Source organism: Hyperoodon ampullatus (genome assembly GCF_949752795.1).
Source record: "Hyperoodon ampullatus genome assembly, chromosome: 4".
In the NCBI taxonomy this organism is placed as follows: domain Eukaryota; kingdom Metazoa; phylum Chordata; class Mammalia; order Artiodactyla; family Ziphiidae; genus Hyperoodon; species Hyperoodon ampullatus.
In genome coordinates, this window is record NC_136917.1 from 53,666,567 (window position 1) to 53,685,883 (window position 19,317).

A 19,317-nucleotide genomic window follows, 5' to 3' on the forward strand; every position below is an offset into this window, starting at 1 on the left:
CTCACAAAAGCCAGTAATATATCTGAACCCAGTTGTTTCAGTGGTATGGTATTGAAATAGCAAAGATATCCTTAGATGTCCTCTACAAATATTAAAGAGAAAGCAAATGTCAGCTACTAAACATTAACTTCCAAAGCAGGGAATTAATGAGCACATTGATGAATTCAAGTCCTGTTTCTCTTTCTATCACCCAGAACCACTTGAACACACCAAATCTTTCATTTGGCTAAAGCCTGATTCACTGCAAAGAACAGAGGCTTACTCAGATACTCTATGAAAAGAGGTGTATTATAAGGAATAAGACCTCATACAAAGACCACCAGACAGGAACCACCATCCAACAAAACATTACTGGAAGTTGAAAGCTGATAAGAAGAAAAGGAAATTAGGGCTGGATCTCATACTCTCAAATGTTCTGCCTCTCTACATACATTAGATACATTTGCTTCTGCTAACCAACATCTCCTTAATCTTAATATTTCTTATTATTTTCATTGTTTTCTTCCAAAACTTCTAATAGATAGAATATTGAATCTCCTCATTCCATCACATATGTGTCTAAATCAAAACCAAAATGAAATATCACTTCACATCTGTTAGGGTGGCTATTATTAAAAAACTAAAGACAAGTGTTGGCAATGTTGTGGAGAAATCGGAACCCATGTGCACTATTGGTGGGAATGTAAAACAGTGCTGCAAACAGTAAGGAGGTTCCTCAAAAAATTAAAAGTTGACTTACATTATGATTCAGCATTCCACCTTCTGAGTGTAAATCCAAAAGAATTGAAATTAAGATCTCAAAGAGATATCTGCTCATTGCAGTAGTATTTACAATAGCCAAGATATGGGATCAACCCAAGTGTCTATCAATAGAAGAATTCTTAAAATGTGATACATTTTTTAAATGTGTGTGTGTCTGTGTGTGTCTGTGTGTGATGTAATGGAATATTATTCAGCCTTAAAAGATAAGGAAATCCTGACAACATGGATGAACCTGGAGGACATTAGACTAAGTGAAATAAGCCAGTTACAGAAGGACATATGCTGCATGATTGGACTTAGAGGAGCTATTTAAAATACTCAGAGAAGCAGAAAATACAACAGTGGTTTCCAGGGCCTTGGATGTGTGGGGAATGGTGAGCTGTTATTCAATGGATGCAAAGTTTCAGTTATGATGGATAAATAAATTCCAGTGATCTGCTGTACATAATAGTTAACCCTATGGTATTGTACACTTCAAAATTAAGAGAGTAGATCTCACGTTAAGTGCCCTTACAAAATAACATCCAAAAACAACAACACAACAAATAAGAACAACAAAAAAATCCCAACAACAAAAAATGGGACACACAAGGAAACACTGGGAGGTGTCTGTTACCTTGATTGTGGTGATAGTATCACAGATGTTTGAATATGTCCAAATTTGTCAACTTGTACACATAAATGTCTGTAGTTCTCTGTACATCAATTAACTACACCTTAATAAAGCTATTAAAGTTATAGTTGTAGTTCATTATATCAAAAGATAAACACAGATATAGTATTTTAGGAACATATTGAATTATTTTTTTGGTCCAGGAAATCAAGGAACTTTTCCTCCAGGATGTGAAGTGTAAGTGGTAGGTTTCATTAACTACTTAACAAATATTTTTTCAGTACCTATTACATGCCTGAAACTAAGGAATGATACTGAACAAGACAGATAAGTCCTCTCAGAAAGCTTACATTTTAGTTGGAGAGAAAAGTAATAAACAGTGAGAAAATAAAAGATAAAGTAATTTCAGATAGTGATCAACACTTTTAAGCCAATGAAGAGATTGACTAGTGGTGGAGAGGTAATTTCAACTTGAACTGAGTAAAGAATGATGCACAGGAGCCAATCAAGTAAAGATCTTGGATAAGAATATTTCTGTAAAGGTAAGGACTCTGGCAACCCTGAGGACATAGAACTAAGCTGGGGACAGATCATGCAGATTTTTATAGCAGTATGGATTTTATCCTACAAAATAAAGGAGTATATATTGTATTCTAATTGCAATGGAAAGCCATTGGAGGGTTTAAAATGGGATATAATTTACCTAATTTTAAAGTTAAGTTGTAGTAAGCCCACGCAAAAAAAGAACTTGTTGGAAAGGATAAGCCAAAAGAATAGCCACGATATTCAAAACCAAAAGAATAGCCATGATAGGCAAAGCCACAGATATAAGAGAGGGGTGGATGAATCACAGCAGCAAAGAAGAAAGTGGCAAAACATAAAGTTTAATCAGTACAGGGACCAAGTTGTGGTGCTTTGAAGGACATGTATAGTATTTGGGTCCTTGGCAGAGTGAGAAGCAACATCATTGGTTTCACCTTTCAAAGAGATTGCTTTGGAGGCAGTGAAGAGAAAGGAATGTAGGAGAGCCGTAACAGAGGGCAGCAAGAGCAGTCAAATGGCTCTTAGACGTCCAGCTCAGAGAAGATAATGCCGCAGCCTAACGCTAGGGCATGGAGGTGGGAACTATGGGTGGTTTAGAGAGACATTTGGGAGTTGTAATCTATTAAGACTGTGTGACAAATTAACCGCAGGTTATAATGACCAGATATTCTGACTTGAATGACTGTGTGTTTGTTGGTACTACTGACTCAAAGAGGGAGCTCAAAAGGAGTGAATGCAATGGGGAAGATGAAGAGTTCAGCTTTACCTAAGCAGCAGTTTAGGCACCTGCAACACATCTAAGTTGAAACGTCCAGTTAATTGTTGGATAAAAAGGCTGAATGTCAGGAGAGAATTAGAGATACAGATCTGGGGCCATCAGCATAGAGTTGTTCAAAGAAACAGTGGGAGTGTCTGAGGTCACCTTCTTCCTAAGGAATGCCATTGTCCCAAACTAACATTTTTAGAAATATAAGAGATCTTAGAAGTCTTTTAGGTCAACTCTATTTCTCAAATGGTCTATCCAGAGAGAGAAAGTGATTTGTAAGGACCATGTAGTGCGAAGTTGGGGGCAGGTGGAGAGGGAGAGAGAGATGGGAAAGAAAAGGGGTAGAGTGTCAAAATTCATTTCTCCCAAATACAGTCAAACATCCTTATACTACCCTACACATCTAATTATATTGCAACATTAGCGCCCCATAAAATAAAATAGCATATTAGCTTACTTTACTTATATGTAAAAATTTTCTGATTTCCAAAAGATCCCATTACACCTATGGATTGGTAAAGGAATACTATGTGATTATGATTAATTGCAATCTCTAAACGTTCTAGTTATTGTTATTCTATTAATTAGATTAATGAAGCATTAATTTAGATTGAAAATATTATACTAGTAAGATTTTAATTTTAGAAATCAATATCTCATTAATAAGTTATTGCTGTATCTATAGGCATCACTAGATTAATCTCCTCCTATAAAAGAAGCAAGACATTTATTTGAAAGGAATATATATTCATTCTGTAGTAAGTATAGAATTACTCTGGTTCTGTGCTTCCCTTTGGCTCTAACAAGTCTAGGACAGAGTCCTTTTCTTTGTCTTTATGATAATAGAAATATGTGAGCATTTTAATAATTAAAATTTAGCATAATACAAAAAAAAAAAAGTTTCCAAAACAGTGCACATTTTCCCGTCTCTGTTATTCATGGAACATGAAGGAATTAAAAAATCTTTTCTGTGAATAAGCCCAGGATGCATATCTATTAGTGAATATGCCATCTCATTTCCTTCTAAGCTATGAAACAATCAGGATTACTGTCCAGTCTTAGAAACTTCAAAAATTACATCAGGAAAAGAGCTTAGGGATCACTGAAAGAACCCTATGTTCCTAACGTCACCCTTGACTTTCTCTTCTGCCTTAACTATATTCCAGTTACATTGATCTTTATTGTTTCTTGAGCAGGGCAAGTTTTTTCCTAAATCACTGTTCCCTCTGCCTGGCATGCCCTTTCCCTAGAGCTTTGCATGGCTAGACTATTGTCACCATTAAGGAACTGATTTGAACGTCACCTTCTCAAAGACGTTCCCTGGCCACCATGTCTAATGTAGATCTTTCTCTCCTTATTTGCTCTCTAACCCATTTTCTTATTTTACAGTAGCTATCACCTTGTAGTATAAAATTATCTTATTTATGTATTTTTAAACATATTGTCCCCTGTCTCTCCCACCACAATGGAAGCTCTATGGGAGCAAAGACTTTGTCTTGCTCACAAATGTATCTCAGTGCCTTGTGCAGAGTAGGGCTCCACAAATATTTTTGAATAAGTAGATCTAGCATATCTCCTCCAATTTATAGTTTGGGAGCATGTGTCCCGCTAACCAATGATAATGCTGAGGCAAGAACCCCAATGTTTTCATTTGAAGTCAAGAATCCTTTGTATCTCACACATTACTTTTTTCTATCTCATCTGAAAGAGTCCTCTTCAAGGCATTTAAATATTTTTGAAATTTTATAAATATTAACAACAATATGATAGTTAACATTGATTGAACACCATTTAGGTGTTAAGCACTAAGTGTTTTATATGCTTTAGCACATTTAACGTTTGTAATAACTTTAGGCTAGTAAGTCTTATTCTCAGATTTAGAGAGAGAGAGAAAGAGAGAAATGGAAATAGAGACTCAGACGGATCTAAGTTATACGCCCTTGTTCACACAGCTGGGTTTTTTTTAATGATTTCAAACACAATATCATAATTTTTTGCTATGTTATGTGTGTACATTTCAATAATTTATTGGGCATTGGGGGAAAAAGAAATCCTCTAAGCAAACCCGAGAACAAATAAATATCACAGCAAATCAGACCAGCTAGATTTGTATTCTTTACAAGCTACAATGTGATGACAACATCAGCAAGAGATTTCACTAGGTCATATCATATTGATCACTGCACCACTAGGCTGCTGGAAAGGTCTATGGCCTGAGGCTGACTGATAGACTGTCCATCACTGTAACTTCTCAAGCGCCTAATGGAGAAGTATCAGCATTTGGGCCCCAAGGATAAAAAGATTAATAAAACTCACAACCCATATTTCAAGTATATTTTCACCCTAAAATAAAATGAATCCAAACCCTGCATTCATCAAATTGATTTTTCTGTGTGTTAACGTCAGAATTTACAGATTTTCTTTCAAGGTGCTCAAAAGTTCCTAAATGTCACAATAAATAATAAAGAGATTATTTAATTTAGAGAAAAAGAGAATTTCTCTTTAAGCTCTTTTTTGAACAATGGATTTGTTGATTATTTTCAGGGTTGCACAATGTTTAAAAAATAGAAATATTCTTCTTCTCCAAGACTGAAGTGGGAAAAGTGGGAATCCATTGAGTCCAGTGTTATTTGTAATTCAACTAGAGCAACAAGGATTATTATAAATATTTATATTGCCATTGATTTCAAACTTTGTTGGGTTTTTTATAGTGTTTAAAAACAAAAAAGAGGATGGTGGGATGAATTGGGAGATTGGGATTGACATATATATACTAATAGGTATAAAATAAATAACTAATAATAAAAAAATAAGAGGAATACGTGAATGTCAAATGTTCTTAATATCTTAGCTTCCTGTTTCAAAGAGCCTAAACATCTTAGATGGCATCCCTAAACACACTCCATTTCCTTAGTCCTTAAAGAGAACTGAACAGTTTTTATTTTCCCATAATACCTTTTCATTCTTATTCCAAAATAATTCATTTGTGACTTCCTGTTGATGGTATATTTGCCTGAATCCATTTAAACTTGTCCTAATCTATCTGTTCTAATCTATTCATTAGGAAGAGAGTTTCCCATTGAATTAGGTGAAGGAAGGATGGCTGTGTAGTAGAGAGGAGGGCACTAGTTACAGTCTTCCCAGGTGACCCTGGAAGAGATGTTAAAGTTTGTGGTGCCTCAATTTCCTCCTGTATATGAACACAGACATTGAAATAATGATCTCAGAAATGACTTTCTCCCTCAAGCAGCCTTAACCTTGAACCTAAGTTTCTCATCCCATGCAAGGTCTGTGAATGCTACTCAAAAGGTCATGAAAACACTGAGATATATTCCAAATTCATGTGTATGTGCATTATAATTTTTTTCCCTTGGTTAAGAGGCAAAGGTTTTATTTCATTAGATTCCAAAAGGAGCCTGTGAACAACTTCCCTGTTCCAATTTTAAGAGCCACAGTCTGCTCTGTAGCTCTACCTATGAGAGTCTATATTTTATAGTGGTTAAGAAAACATATTCTGGATTAAAACTCTACCTATGAGAGTCTATATTTTATAGTGGTTAAGAAAACATATTCTGGATTAAAACTCCTAGATTTCATTCCTACTCTCAAAATACTAATTTTCTGATGGTGCACAAGTTACTTAATTTATTCTTAAGTCTCTCATCAATAACAAAGGATAATAATAGAACATTCCTTATAAGATTCCTTTTAAGACTTAAGTGAGATGATGTAAGCAAAATACTTGATGCTATTTTTTTTATGTTTTAAAATAAAATGTCCACACAGATCAGATTATGTGTTTACCTTTCTAATATGTAAGTAGAAAATAATAGAGCTCAATAAATATTTTGGAATGAATGAATGAGTGAAGGCTTTTGAGTAGGCCAGTAAATTAACCTTGATCAAAATCAGTGATGAACTACTTTGTGTCAAATTGTGCTGAACAGTTAAAGGGAAAATCTGAAAATGCTCAGTCATTTAATCTTTATGTCATTTCTCCCTCTAGTACCAGGGTTCTCATCTAACCTTATCATGTAAACAAGCAGCCTACTTCAGATCATTTTTGTTTTATTTTTTTGCACTCAGAATATATTTTCCCCCAAATCACTAACCCAAATGTACTATCTAGGTAATGATTTTTAAACAGTTTAAATTATTATCTCCAACACATACTCTATCTTGAAGGCTTTTTCCTTAATTTCCTCAATCAGAATGTTCACTCAAGGTGCTACACAGATGCATTAATACCTATTAAAAAAAAAAGCAAGTATAAAAACAGTGGGGTTTTTCTGTTGTTGTTCTTGTAGACTAACTGTAGTTCTGTCTTTACTATTTCAATTATTAGTAGTAAGTGGCAGCAGACATCTGTTGATGTTGGAGTTTTAGGCAGCTTGTTCTGTAACAGCTGGAGATCTGAAAGAATGATCTCTGAATACTAAATTCACCTTTGAAGTGCATATTGTACTCAACCAATTTAAGGCATTTCTGACACATCTTAATTATTCCAGAATTGAGACATGGTTTTGGTACATTAGAAACAGCCACACTCAAGGTGGCCTTAGTCCTAGTAACCGCTCCCTCTCCAATTAGCAGGGAGATTTCTGAACAACCTTTAAAATCCCCAGGACTTGGTCTGCTCATTTGTAAAATTAAGGGTGGGAGGAGTTGGCAGGATGATCTCTATGTTGCTGGCCAAATAATCCTGTGATCCTAGCTCTGTAAAGGGAGTTAATAATGTGAGTATTTTTTTAAAAAGAAACCTCATTGAGTTGTTCTTAAACCAACCTGGAAATTTCAACACATTTTTTTTTTATTTATGGATGAACTTGGAAAAAATAACATAACAATGGCAAATGTCACCTTAAATACTTATCCAAACAAAGCCTCATGTTATCCAAATAAGAAAAGGATGCCAAGGGTTTATACTCAACCATTTTATATCTAGCTTGATTCACATTTATATCCCTTCATTGAACATTTGATGAACACTCACTATGCAGTACCCATAGGATGTAGAAATAAGTCTCACATAGTCCAAGCCCTTATGAATCCACAGTGCCATGGATTTAAGATAAGACTGACAGGTTGACAAAAGCAAGATGGTGAAACAGGAAGCCCCAGACCCACCTTCCCCCTACAGAGACATCAATTCAATTAACCATTCAGAGAACAATTCCTTTTGTGAGAAGTGCAGAGAATAGCTAATAGGCTCCTGTACACCAGGTGAGTGTGAAACCAGCCTTATTGTAACCAGGAGGAAAAGCTGTGGTACCCACTTACCACAGACACCCCACCCAGATCTGCAAGCATAACTGAAAAGAAACAAACAAACAAAACCCCAGATTTTTGGTTCTCTCCAGGGAGGGGAAGAGAAGACTGAAACATATGTGCAATGGTCTGGCTTTTCAGGGGGGTTCCTGAAGGACTAGTCTGTATCTTACCTAAATCTAAACACTGACAGGAAAAGATGCCAGATTGGGGGCTGCAGAAGACATGGGAGAAACTTTTGACTAGAACACCCTCACTCACCACACTTCGTATCCATGGCTAAATGTGGAATAAGATGGGAAAAACCTCCAACTCCCAGCTTCTCCCTGGGGAGGGAAAGAGTTGAAACATACACCCAACATTCCAGCTTTTCAGAGGAGTGCCCAAAGGACTGGCTTTTATCTCACCTGTTTTGGAGTGCTGACTAGACCGGGTATACTCTGGTTGCCTGGAGGCTTCTGAGAACAAAACAGAGCAGGACACCTTATGGCTACTCCAAAAGACCCCTGGTGCTGCTCCAAGAAACCCATGGAATATCAGAGGATGATACAGATAGAGACCAGTGGACTCTTCCTGAGGTTTAAAAAAAAAAAAAAAAGCATGGAGGCTGCATCCAGTGTTCTGGGTTTTCAGGAGGCTATATGACAGACAGGTTTCTTTCTCACCTGTTAGAACACTGATGGGGCCTGGCATAATCATGAATCATGGGGGCCACTGAGAAAAAAGAGAGCTGGGGAGAAAAGAGAGTTCCAGGGAAAATGCAATACCACAGACAGACACCACAGAGAACAAGAAATTATGAGCTCCTCAAAAAAGAAACTGGCAAATCTCTCTGAGAATTAACATACACAAATCTAGAGAAAATATATCAACAGAAAAGGTTTGCAGGTCCCCAAAATCTCTAGCCAGGCTGAATGGTGAAGGTCTTTCCCTATAAAAAGCCAGTCGGTAATGACTTTGATAGGTAGCTGTTTTTTCAAAAGTGTGGACCCCAACAAAATGTTAAGAAGCATGTGAAGAAATAGGAAAACATGACACAGTCAAAGGAATAAAATAAATCTCCAGAGAGCCACCCTAAAGAAATGGCAGTATATGAATTATCTGACAAATAATTCAAAATAACTATAGAGATGCTCAGTGAGCTCAGAAAAACAATACATGAACAAAATGAGAATATCAACAAAGAGAAATGTATTTAAAAAAATACAGAAATATTGGGGCTGAGAATACAATAACTGAGTTGAAAAATTCACTAGAGGGGTTCAACAACAGAACTGGTCAACCAAAAGAAAGAATCAACAAACTCAGACAGGTCATTTATATTATCCATTAGAGGAACAAAAAGAAAAAAAGAAAAAGAAAAAAAAAACAATGAAGAGGAATGAGAAACCCTAAGGGACTTATGGACACCATTAAAAAGACTAATATATGCATTATGAGAATTACACGTGGAGAACAGAGAAACAGGAAAAAAATTATTTGAAGAAATAGCTGAAAACTTCCCAAATCTGGGGAAGGAAATGAACAGTCAGATTCAAGAAACCCAAAAAAATACAACTAGAATGTCCCCAAAGAAATCTACTTAGAGACATATTATAATCAAATTGTCAAAAGTCAAAGAGAGAATTATGAAAGCAGCATCACAAAAGAGCCCCACAAGACCATCAATAGATGTTTCAGCAGAAACCTTGCAGGCCAGAAGGGAATGGGATGATATATTAAGTGCTGAAAGAAAAGGACTGTCAACCAAGGATACTGTATCTGGCAAAACTGTCTTTCAAAATTGAAAAAAAAAAAAAAAAATGAAAGACTTTCCCAGATAAAAAGCTGAGTGAATTTATCACTATTAGATTTGCCTTATAAAAAATGCTATAGGAATTCCTTCAAGGATGCTAGAGAGAGCAACACAGAAGCATATGAAAGAATAAAGCTCAAATATAAATGTAAATATATAGACAAACACAAAGTAATGTACTACAGTAATGGAGGTGGGAAAACCACTTTTAATTCTAGCATCTAAGACAGAAGTTGAAAAAAGTATAAAAAACTAACTATAATTATAAAAATATGTTAAAAGAATACAAAATATAAAAATGTTATTTGTGATATCAATAACATAAATTAGGGAGGGGAAGGAAAAAGAGCAGAGTTTCTGTATGCTACTGAAGTTATTATTAGCTTAAAATAAATTGCTGTAACTGTAAGATGTTTTAGGTGAGCCTCTTGGTAACCACAAAGAAAATACCTATAGAAGATACATAAAAGGTCATGAGAAAGAATTAAAACATGACACTAAAAATAAATCAATAAAACACAAAGAAAGACAGCAAGAATGGAAAAAAGAGCAAAAAGGTTATTAGACAGAAAACAATAAACAAAATGGCAATAGGAACTCCTTGCCTATCAGTAAATACTTTACACGTGAATGGTTTTAATTTCCCAATCAGAAAACAGAGTGGCTGCATCGATAAAACAAACAAAAACCAAAAAAAGGTTCCAACTGTATGCTGTTTACAAAAGTCTCACTTTAGACCTAAGGGCACACAAAGAATGCAAAAACATATTCAATGCAAAGGGTAACCTTAAGAGGGCAGGGGTGGCCATGATTATACTAGCCAAAATAGATTTTAAGTCTAAGATTCAAACAAATGAGGAAGGATAGTATATAATGACAAAAGGCTCAATTCATAAGGAAGATATAACATCATATATATATATATATTGAAAACTGGGCTTGCATGTGTGTGTGGAAGAGGGACACAGTAATGCTGTGTAAATTAATAGCTGTGGTCTCAGGTGAGTAAGATGATCACAACTTGAAAGCCTATGAAATGGAAGAGGGATATTATGAAAACCTCCTTGGAATCCTGCCTCTCATTCTAGTTTTCAGCTCGAACTCCCACTCCCCTCTGCCTCCACAGATGCCCTCCAGTGACCCCTGAATCTCTGTGGTCCTGAACCTCTCAGTCCTCAGAATATCTGTAGCATTTAATGTTTTTATGTCTCATAAACATTATCTGTTACCATCTGTTATCTTGAGTTATTAACTCTCTCTTATATGCCTGTTGTGCTTATTAAACTAGTCTGTAAGTTCTTTGAGGATAGGTTTTCATGTCTGGAATGAGATTTACTCAGTTGCTTAGAGATTTTCAATAATATTCATTCTACTCATGCAATACTTGTTTTAATTCACAACAGATTATTCTCTGTTCTTTAATTTGTTGTTGGCTTGCACACCTCCATGGCTATGTTCATGGTGTTCCCTCATCATAGAAACTGCCCTCCTCTCTCCTTGTCTGCCTGAAAGATTTTTAATGAGCCTTCAAACTCAGCTCAAATGTTGCATCTTCTCTGTAACTCTCCTTGACTTCCTCTACCTTGCACTCTTGTCTCTGCTCTGAAGTTCTGTGTAACTTCGTCACAGTGCCTTTTAGTTATTTCTTTGGGTGCATGTGTCCTTCACTAGACTGTCAGCTCTGTGAGAGCAAGGTGTGTCCCTTTACGTTCCATGCCTCATATACAGTAAGTACTCAATGAATGTTTATTGAATTGAAAGGGAGTAGAAAGGTATAGAGACTCTGATAGAGATAAGCTAGTCATGCTTAAGACCAGCACTTTTCCTCTCTGTGATGTGATTCTCTATATTCTCAGCAATGAATTTCAAGCATGAAAGCGTTCTGATTTGGGAAACTTTCAGGGGCAATAGTAAGCGTCCTACTTTGCGCAGTTTCTTTTTGGTGTGGTGAGTCTTGATCTGAACTGATAGAGCATCAGGCAGATACTTGTTAAAATCACTATCAAAATTTGCACCAGTGCCAAGATCATTCTTGAAAACTCTGCTGTTTTAAATTAACCGCTTCCTTCCATTATTAGAGATCATTGAAAACTAAAGGCAACCAAAGCAATACTTAAAATACACCCGGAAGATCTGGATACCCAAAAACACACGAACTGAGCTTCCAGCAGTTGTCCTAATAACTATCATTTCACCAAGATGTATTTATTAGACATCTGCGAATTGCTAAGTACTGCCACAAGTCTTTCAGAAAGAAGCACTGTGTAGTCAGGTCTCTCCTGGGAGGGACTACGCCAGGAGCAATACTGCTCAAGTCGTTAGTGTGTGGTGAGCAGATGCTGTGAACCCTCTTTGAGAGGCTCAGAGGGAAGTCGCTCAGCAACTAGCAAAGAGTCCTCATTCTCATTACTGGAAATGCCAGGCAGGGAAGGAAGTGGGTCAGGGAAGGAAGTGGGTCCCTCATGCTCCTTGAGATGACATCATGGCAGTTTCTGGCCTTTGTCATTCAATGACCATTTTAATTTCCCTTATTCTGTGATGAGCCATATGTTGTATAACTGTTAAGTGGCACCTTTACAAAGCAGAAAGCTTTCTCTACTTCACTCTCGTTAATCTGCTATGAGAAATAATGACTCTTACTTTGGTCTGCATCTTGGCACTGTCCTCTAACTGAGTGTTCTGAACAAGAATCAGGGCAGCAGCCATTTTGGCCACTTCGCCTCTTTGTCTTTACCCCCAGACAAAATGCAGCAAGATGGGGCTTCCCTGGTGGTGCAGTGGTTGAGAATCTGCCTGCCAATACAAGGGACACGGGTTCAAGCCCTGGTCTGGGAAGATCCCACATGCCGCGGAGCAACTAGGCCCATGAGCCACAACTACTGAGCCTGCGCGTCTGGAGCCTGTGCTCCGCAACAAGAGACGCCGCGACAGTGAGAGGCCCGCGCCCCGCGATGAGGAGTGGCCCCCGCTTGCCACAACTAGAGAAAGCCCTCGCACAGAAACGAAGAGCCAACACAGCCAAAAAATAATTAATTAATTAATTAATTAAAGTGACCTTAATAAAAATAAAAAAAAAAACCCAAGCAACTGGTTTAAAAAAAAAAAATGCAGCAAGATGACATTGAATTCCATTACTACAGAGAAAACAGATTCTGAAAGACTCGTTGACTTCTGGACCTGGGTAGGTCCTCTTATGATGTTTAATTCTTTGAAATATAATAAAATTTTCCCCCACAAACTTTTCCTAAAGAGTTTATCTTAAAAGGAAGTATCGGCTTCCCTGGTGGCGCAGTGGTTGAGAGTCCGCCTGCCGATGCAGGGGACGCGGGTTTGTGCCCCGGTCCGGGAAGATCCCATATGCCGCGGAGAGGCTGGGCCCATGAGCCATGGCCGCTGAGCCTGTGCGTCTGGAGCCTGTGCTCCGCAGCGGAAGAGGCCACAACGGTGAGAGGTCCGCGTACCACAAAAAAAAAAAAAAAAAGGAAGTATTTTATCCAGAGGCTTTTCCAAAACTAATTGCTAGCCAAAAGATAATATGATCCCTTTTCAGGAAGTTACAGCCTCTCAGAATTTTAGGGCTGAAGGCAACTCAGAAATAACCTTAATCAATTATTTCATTTCAAACCTGAGGAAGGCCAATTTGACAGGCTAAAGGGCTTTCCCACTACCATACCATTAGTTAGTGGCTGGACTCAGCCTAGAACTTGAGCCTCCTAACTCTGAGCAGAGAGTACATGTTTAATTAGGTTTTTGTGCCAAAGGGGAGAAAACTGTTTTATTGAACTACTAAATCAGTAGACTCATAATGTGCATCTGATTTTAATCCGCAATGCAAACAAAATAAACACATACAACCAAGAATGAATAAACCCTCTAATTTCCAAAGAAAAGCAGCTAATGTCAGAATAAATCCCTTGGCCTAATGTCAAGGGTCAGGTTCAGAATATTGGTATGGCGCACATGTTTTGATCAATTAAATGATTCATTAGATTCAGTCAGAGTTTGTTATCTACATGATGCCAAAACAACCACTCAATTCAGTAAAACTGAACAAATCAGTGAGAAAACAATTCCAAATTGCTGTATTCAAAAGAACTAAATATAATGTGTAACTAAATATTGCCAGAAATTAAAAGAGCAAAGAAGAAATGGGAACATAACATCAGTCCTACCCTAGGAAACCATAAATATAGAAAGGAAAGCAAACCATCTGGAGATGTGTTTAGACACTTTTTAGAGTGCACGCCTTTGCCCGCACCCCCTTAATTGTCCCTATCCAAAAATGTGGGCTCTTGGCATGGATGCTTATATGACTTGACCCACTCGCCTAATGATAGTTGACTGTACCAGAGCAGGTCACCTGAACCAAGCTGGGACAACCAGTACCATCCACTAGGAGTTTGGAATTGGGACAAGAAGAGTCAGTCTTGCTGTGTGAATGAAACCCTAAAAGGTAACAAAAGAAGATATGGACTCCATGTAGATTGAGCAGCAGAGAGAGCTGGTTGACTGAGAAGCTGGCAAGGTACAGACAAACAGAGTTTATGACTGCAATCAGTGTTGTAAGAAAAATACACAGTGTCACGTGATAGAGCATAATGGAGTGAGGATTGTCACAAGAGTGGATGATCAGAGACAGCATCTCTGAGGTGGTGATTTATATAACCTGAGACCTAATGGATGCGGAGCCAGCCATGCAAGGAGCTAGGTGAAAAGTATTTTACATAAAGTGGATAGCATCTGCAAAGGCCACAAGGGGGGAAGCTTAGCACTTTTAAGGACAAGAAAGAGACCAGTGTGATTGGAGCAGAGTGACTGAAGGGGATAGAGGGTGAGTTTGCAAACAGCTTTTAGTTAGGGTAACTGTCTGCTCCTATTTGTCCAGAATAGTCTGAGTTTGTGCCTGTTGCCCAAACATAATTATTCACAGCATTCCTTTTACTCTCAAGATGCCCCATCTAGGACAATGAATTACATAGTCACCGCATAATTTCCTACCAAGAGTTAAGAATTCATATTTTCTTCCTAACACAAGGAGAAACCACTGAAGGTTTTGAGCTGAGAAGTGTCAAGATAAGATCTACATTTCTGAGAGATAATTGTAGTAAAGAATACAAATTATATGTCAGGAAGCGGAAACTATGGATAACTGGGCTTTTTTGGTCTGGCATGGTATTGGTTTCTGTTCTATTCTGGTGTCCTTCGTGTACCTGAGCCGGAGTTCCTGGATAGGTTTGTGAAAAGACATACTGAGGAGTTTGAAATCGTATATGAGTGTAGCTGCTACCAGGGACAGAGGAGAACACCAAACATTCAGGCCACACCAATACAAAATAGAAAGTGTGCGGGTGCCTGGATGACCTAAGTAGTCGTCTCCGCTCTCCTCTTTGTAGGCACATCCTCAGAGCAATTATGTAAGAACATTCACTCACTTCTATTCAATGCTGTCACTTAAAAATAATTCCTCTGGGGCTTCCCTGGTGGCGCAGTGGTTGAGAGTCCACCTGCCGATGCAGGGGACACGAGTTCGTGCCCCGGTCCGGGAAGATCCCACATGCCACGGAGCGGCTGGGTCCGTGAGCCATGGCCGCTGAGCCTGTGCGTCCGGAGCCTGTGCTCCACAAGGGGAGAGGCCACAACAGTGAGAGGCCCGTGTAACAAAACAAACAAACAAAAAAAAATTCCTCTGAAGCAAATGCAAGCACAATCCCGAAGCCAAACCAGAGATGGAAGAAAAGATTAGGTGAGAAGCCAGGAAAGAATTCCACGTGTAGCCATTGTGTTCTGAATAAGATCAAAGATAATTTTGAAACACCTGAAATAGGGGTGCCTTAAACAGGAAGCTTGCCTGGCAATCATCAGTCCCCAGAAATAAACATAGTTGTGAGGCAAGAAAGATGAACAATTTAAAAAATATTGCTGACTTTCAATAGTACCAGAAAGCACAAATTCAGACAAAGTTGGCTACCTCTTTAAAATGAAAGACTCCTCTCTATGCCACCCACTGGTCTTGGATGCTTATGAAGAGTGATGAGGAGATGCTTGGGCAAATGAGAATTACTGAGAGCTCTGTAGGGTTATCTTTAAAGAAGCAAGAAGGTCAAATCAAGTGTGATGGCTATTTACACAGGAAGTAAACGTCTATTCCTGTGGTGGTTTGTAAAAGTCTCCTCATATTATGGTGTCCCAAATCATGGTCTATGTTCCTAAATCCAATTTATAGATTTGAGCTATTTTAAAGACACATTCTCTCCCTAGTCCAATCTCTCCACTCTTATATTCCTTATACCTTGCCCTTCAACAAAAGAGACAATATATAATTTCCTCAAACATAGCTAAAAGCCTATTTACTTCATCAGGAGCACTTTTCCTTTAAAAAGTAGCATATTCCTATGGGATAAAGGGAAAGCAAGAGAAATAATAGAATTTCCATGGTTTAAGCATCATTAAAAGTGCATACTAATATATATATTTATTTATTTATTTTATATTTTTTATATATATTTTTATATATATTTATGTTTTTTCAACCTAAAAAATGGCGACCTAGAATTGTGATACTATATAATATCATTCAATTCAATTACATAAGTGTATACTAAGATGCCTTTTGCATGCCTTGCATAAGGCTAGGCTCCCTGAGGAACATGGCAGGAACCTAAAAAATGTTCTGTGGTCTTGAGATGATGGTATATTTTGGGAAAGTGTCTACAAGAAAGAGGGGAGGGAACAGATGTACATGAGCCAGAGAAAGAGCCCCAAAAGAGATACAGAAATTGAAGCAGTGTTTGTCAGAGTGTGTTCCAAAGACCACCTGCATGAGAATCAGTAGGGGTGCTGGAACACATGTAGATTCTCAGGTAGCTTCCTGAACCTCATAAATCAGATTCTCTGGGGATGGGGCCAAGAATGCAAGTAACATTCTATCAGTCTCCTGATAAAATCCTTCCAAACAAAATGAGAATAAAATCCAAACACTTTATCAAGACCCACAATGTCCTACACGATCTGTCACCTGCTTGCTTCTCCTACCTCACCCCCTACCCTGTCCTCTGTGCCCCCTCCACTTTCTTAAAGGCACACATCTCACTCTCTCATTAGTCGCCAGTTACACTGGTATCCTTTCCAGTCCTCAAATAACAAACTTTCCCTACACTGTCCTCTGACTTACTCATCATGTCTCCTCTTTGGAAAGTTTTCTATCATCACCTTAGCTAGTGCAGTCACCTCACCAATTTGCATGCTCTGTATTCCACAGACTTATATCATTTTCTTTATAGTATTGTGTTAGTTTTCTATTGCTGTGGTAACAAGTTACCACAAACCTAGTGGCTTAAAACATCACAAAGGGATTATTTTACAATGCTGTAGGTCAGAAGTCCAATACAGGTCTTTCTGGGCTAAGATTAGTGTGCAAGCTAGGTTGCATTTCTTTCTGAAGGCATTAGGAGAGAATCCATTTTCTTCCTTTTTCCAGTTCCCAGACATCATCCACAATCCTTGGTTCATGGGCCCTTTCCTTCATCTTCAAAGCCAGCAATGTTATGGCTCTCTAATCCTTCTTCTGTGCTCACAGTTCCCTCTGACTGTAGCCAGGAAAGGTTCTCAGCTTTAAAAGACTCATATTATTATATTGGGACCACCAGGTTAATGCCGGATAATCTCTCCATGTTAAGGTCCTTAGCTTAATGACATCAGCATAGTCCACTTTGCCACGTAGGGTAACGTATTGACAGATCCTAGGCTTTAGGACATGGATATTGTCGGCGGCCGTTACTCTGCCTACCACAAATACTTAAACACTATCTGAAATTACCTTATTTGTTTCTTTATGCACTTACTGTATTATCCTGCTAAAACTAAAACTCATCCCAAATACTGAGTGCCTGGAAACTAGGCTGGCATATAGACGCTATACAATAAATATTGAGTGAATAAAGATTGAAAGAATGATGGACTTTCATACCAAATTCCTGAATGAGTATCATTTCATTTTATGTATGCTCTTTTATTACTTAATCACTGTGCCAGAAGTTAATGAAGTTATACTTATCAAGGCTACCCAGTTAGTCTGATTTTCAATAATTCCAAACCTCTGACATAGGCTCATCTATACTAAATGGATGGGGCTTATAGTCTCTTCGTATTGTATTCTAGAAGTGCCTCGCCTTTCTTGGAAAGTGCCTATAATGGAGAAATGCTTCATGTCTAACAAAAATCTCTTTTATTGCCACTGAAACTGCTTTCTTCTACTGTGGCTTTGAAGAACAGAGAACATACTGTTCTCTCAATACACTTCAAGAGATGCAAAATCAAATGGTTACAGAGGGATGTACAGGTGAAAGAAATGAGTGAGGTAGAAGGGTGAAAGACAATATAGAGTGGTGAAGACTGTGTGTTCTATAAAAGGCATGCTGAGTTGAAAGGGGAAGGATTCTGTGTTCCTGTAACTTGTTACTTTTCAAAGTGAAAAAAATCTGAATTTTCACATGAGACGTGCTGATGCCTAAAATAATGTGCAGGTAAGAATTCTTCTGCCTCAAGCTATTAAGGAATAGCACATCTCATTAACAACAACTAAAAATCCAAACACACACACACACACAAACATGCACACAAATGCATAGACACAACAATCTGTTTGAAGGTACAGTAAAAAATGCCAAGACAACCAGGATTTGTGAGATCAATATTTCAGAAAAAGGAAGCTCATTGAGGTGAGGTGTAAATCCTGAAAATCACTTTTCTGCTCAGAGAATTTACCATTTTTGCAGAAAGTGAGAGTCTGAGAAGCCAAAAAGCAGGAGGCAGCAAATGTACACAGGTAGACAAGTCATCAGTGTTTGGGCAGGACTGGGAAAACAAAAATTGAAGTTTAAGGCTGTCAAGGCTATAAGTATGAGAGGAAATAAGATTCCTGAGAGGAGGAAGGGTAGAGACATAAGCCTAAAACTCAAATGTTTTTCCTTTGAAACGTTTGCCTGTCCTTAAGCTGTGTCTTACTTTATGTCTAACACAAAACCATTTTACTGCCACTGAAGCTTCTTTCCTCTACTAAGTCTGAAGAACAGAGAATATCTTATGCTCCTACTCGATTTCAGGAGAAAGAAGTCAAATGGTTACAGACAGAGACCATGCAGCTGATGAAAATGAATGAAGCTAGTTGTGTGCAAGACAATAGGGAGTGGTGGGGTGTGCGGTGAGCTGGAAAGTGCATGCTGCATCTAAAGAAGGCAGTCACTGAGCACCAAACAATTTTTGTTTTTTAGGAACAAGAATTCTGTATGTTCAAAATAGTACACATTTTTTTAGCAGTTCTCAGTGAACAAAATTGGAGTTGAGGATCCCAAGGAGGAGGGGTCATGATAAGAACTCCAGGCTTTCAGTTGGAATCCCTGGAGAATATCCTAGGAAGATTTATTTTTACACTAATATTTAAAGAAACTCTCTCCCTGATTGTATTGACTGTATAAGCCCTATTCTAGCTAACTGCCAATGAAGAGGGTAAATAAATTTCTTGAAGAGTATACTATCATCCAAAACCTCTACAGTTTCGCCTATGAATATTTA